Source organism: Gouania willdenowi, chromosome 17, assembly GCF_900634775.1.
Source record: "Gouania willdenowi chromosome 17, fGouWil2.1, whole genome shotgun sequence".
Lineage (NCBI taxonomy): Eukaryota > Metazoa > Chordata > Actinopteri > Blenniiformes > Gobiesocidae > Gouania > Gouania willdenowi.
Genome location: NC_041060.1, coordinates 4,608,809 through 4,612,027, shown reverse-complemented (window position 1 = coordinate 4,612,027; position 3,219 = coordinate 4,608,809). Strand labels below are relative to the sequence as shown.

General features: G+C 30.1%; 1 non-coding gene across 1 annotated transcript; it reads right to left on the bottom strand.

The window, feature by feature from the left end:
- Positions 1 to 3,147: 3,147 nt before the first annotated feature.
- Positions 3,148 to 3,219, bottom strand: trnaq-cug (transfer RNA glutamine (anticodon CUG)). The gene has a single exon. It is a non-coding gene; the product is annotated as a tRNA-Gln (tRNA).

The window sequence follows — 3,219 nt, the reverse complement described above, 5'->3', positions numbered from 1 at the left end:
CTTAAAATCAGGATTTTGCAAATTCTTTTTTTCAGAGGAAAGGCTATAGTAAGGCATAAAAATTGCTGAAAATATTTTAAACAACTCAAAACAGAGGTAAGGCTATAGTAAAGCATAAAAATGGGCAAAAAAATTTCAAATGCCTCAAAAGGGAGGTGTTTTATGTTTTGCATAAGAAAATTTCAAAAAAATTAAAATGCCTCAAAACAGAGGTAAGGCTATAGTAAGGCATAAAAAGTTGAAAAACTTTCGATTTATTTTTTCTCAGATAATATTTCAAAACACCCAAAAAACTAGTGCAAATATGATGAACACACTTAAACAGGTATGAAAATGCAGTAAGGCATGAAAAATGAGAAAAAAGTGACAAACACCTAAAATCAGAGGTAAGGCTATAGTAAGGCATAAAAGTTGAAAAACTTTCGATTTATTTTTTCTCAGATAATATTTCAAAACACCCAAAAAACTAGTGCAAATATGATGAGCACACTTAAACTGGGATCAAAATGTAGTAAAGCATGAAAAATGAGAAAAAAGTTGAAAATGAGAAAAAAATGACAAACACCTAAAATCAGAGGTAAGGCTATAGTAAGGCATAAAAGTTGAAAAACTTTTTTTTTTTTTTTTTTTTTTAGATAATGCTATCGGAACACCCTAAAAAATAGTGCAAATATGATGAGCACACTTAAACTGGGATCAAAATGTAATAAAGCATGAAAAATGAGAAAAAAGTTGAAAATGAGAAAAAAAATGACAAACACCTAAAATCAGAGGTAAGGCTATAGTAAGGCATAAAAGTTGAAAAACTTTTTTTTTTTTTTTCTGAGATAATGCTATCGGAACACCCTAAAAAATAGTGCAAATATGACGAGCACACTTAAACTGGGATGAAAATGTAGTAAAGCATTAAAAATGAGAAAAAAGTTGGAAATGAGGGAAAAAAAATGACAAACACCTAAAATCAGACATAAGGCTATAGTAAGGCATAAAAGTTGAAAAACTTTCGATTTATTTTTTCTCAGATAATATTTTCAAAACACCCAAAAAACTAGTGCAAATATGATGAACACACTTAAACTGGTATGAAAATGCAGTAAGGCATGAAAAATGAGAAAAAAGTGACAAACACCTAAAATCAGAGGTAAGGCTATAGTAAGGCAAAAAAGTTGAAAAACTTTTTTTTTTTTTTTTCTGAGATAATGCCATCGGAACACCCTAAAAACTAGTGCAAATATGATGAGCACACTTAAACTAGGATCAAAATGTAGTAAAGCATGAAAAATGAGAAAAAAGTTGAAAATGAGAAAAAAATGACAAACACCTAAAATCAGAGGTAAGGCTATAGTAAGGCATAAAAGTTGAAAAACTTTTTTTTTTTTTTTCTGAGATAATGCTATCGGAACACCCTAAAAACTAGTGCAAATATGATGAGCACACTTAAACTGGGATCAAAATGTAATAAAGCATGAAAAATGAGAAAAAAGTTGAAAATGAGAAAAAAAAAAATGACAAACACCTAAAATCAGAGGTACGGCTATAGTAAGGCATAAAAGTTGAAAAACTTTTTTTTTTTTTTTTTCTGAGATAATGCTATCGGAACACCCTAAAAAATAGTGCAAATATGACGAGCACACTTAAACTGGGATGAAAATGTAGTAAAGCATTAAAAATGAGAAAAAAGTTGAAAATGAGAAAAAAATGACAAACACCTAAAATCAGACATAAGGCTATAGTAAGGCATAAAAGTTGAAAAACTTTCGATTTATTTTTTCTCAGATAATATTTTCAAAACACCCAAAAAACTAGTGCAAATATGATGAACACACTTAAACTGGTATGAAAATGCAGTAAGGCATGAAAAATGAGAAAAAAGTGACAAACACCTAAAATCAGAGGTAAGGCTATAGTAAGGCATAAAAGTTGAAAAACTTTTTTTTTTTTTTTTCTGAGATAATGCTATCGGAACACCCTAAAAACTAGTGCAAATGTGATGAGCACACTTAAACTGGGACCAAAATGTAGTAAAGCATGAAAAATGAGAAAAAAGTTGAAAATGAGAAAAAAATGACAAACACCTAAAATCAGAGGTAAGGCTATAGTAAGGCATAAAAGTTGAAAAACTTTCGATTTATTTTTTCTCAGATAATATTTTCAAAACACCCAAAAAACTAGTGCAAATATGATGAACACACTTAAACTGGTATGAAAATGCAGTAAGGCATGAAAAATGAGAAAAAAGTGACAAACACCTAAAATCAGAGGTAAGGCTATATATAGTAAGGCATAAAAGTTGAAAAACTTTTTTTTTTTTTTTCTGAGATAATGCCATCGGAACACCCTAAAAACTAGTGCAAATATGATGAGCACACTTAAACTGGGAACAAAATGTAGTAAAGCATGAAAAATGAGAAAAAAGTTGAAAATGAGAAAAAAAAATGACAAACACCTAAAATCAGAGGTAAGGCTATAGTAAGGCATAAAAGTTGAAAAACTTTTTTTTTTTTTTTCTGAGATAATGCTATCGGAACACCCTAAAAACTAGTGCAAATATGACGAGCACATTTAAACTGGTACGAAAATGCATTAAGGCATGAAAAATGAGAAAAAAGTGACAAACACCTAAAATCAGAGGTAAGGCTATAGTAAGGCATAAAAGTTGAAAAACTTTTTTTTTTTTTTTTTTCTGAGATAATGCTATCGGAACACCCTAAAAACTAGTGCAAATATGATGAGCACACTTAAACTGGCATGAAAATGTAGTAGAGCATTAAAAATGAGAAAAAAGTTGGAAATGAGGGGAAAAAAATGACAAACACCTAAAATCAGACATAAGGCTATAGTAAGGCATAAAAGTTGAAAAACTTTCGATTTATTTTTTCTCAGATAATATTTTCAAAACACCCAAAAAACTAGTTCAAATATGATGAACACACTTAAACTGGTATGAAAATGCAGTAAGGCATGAAAAATGAGAAAAAAGTGACAAACACCTAAAATCAGAGGTAAGGCTATAGTAAGGCATAAACATTTTTTTCTTAAATTCAAATGCCTCGAAACGGAGGTAAGGCATAAGGTATGACATAAGAATGCACACATAGTTGATTTTTTTTCTCAACTATACACTAAAGATTTGTACTTGACATCATGAGGTTCCACTGAGAGTTGAACTCAGATCACTGGATTCAGAGTCCAGAGTGCTAACCATTACACCATGGAACC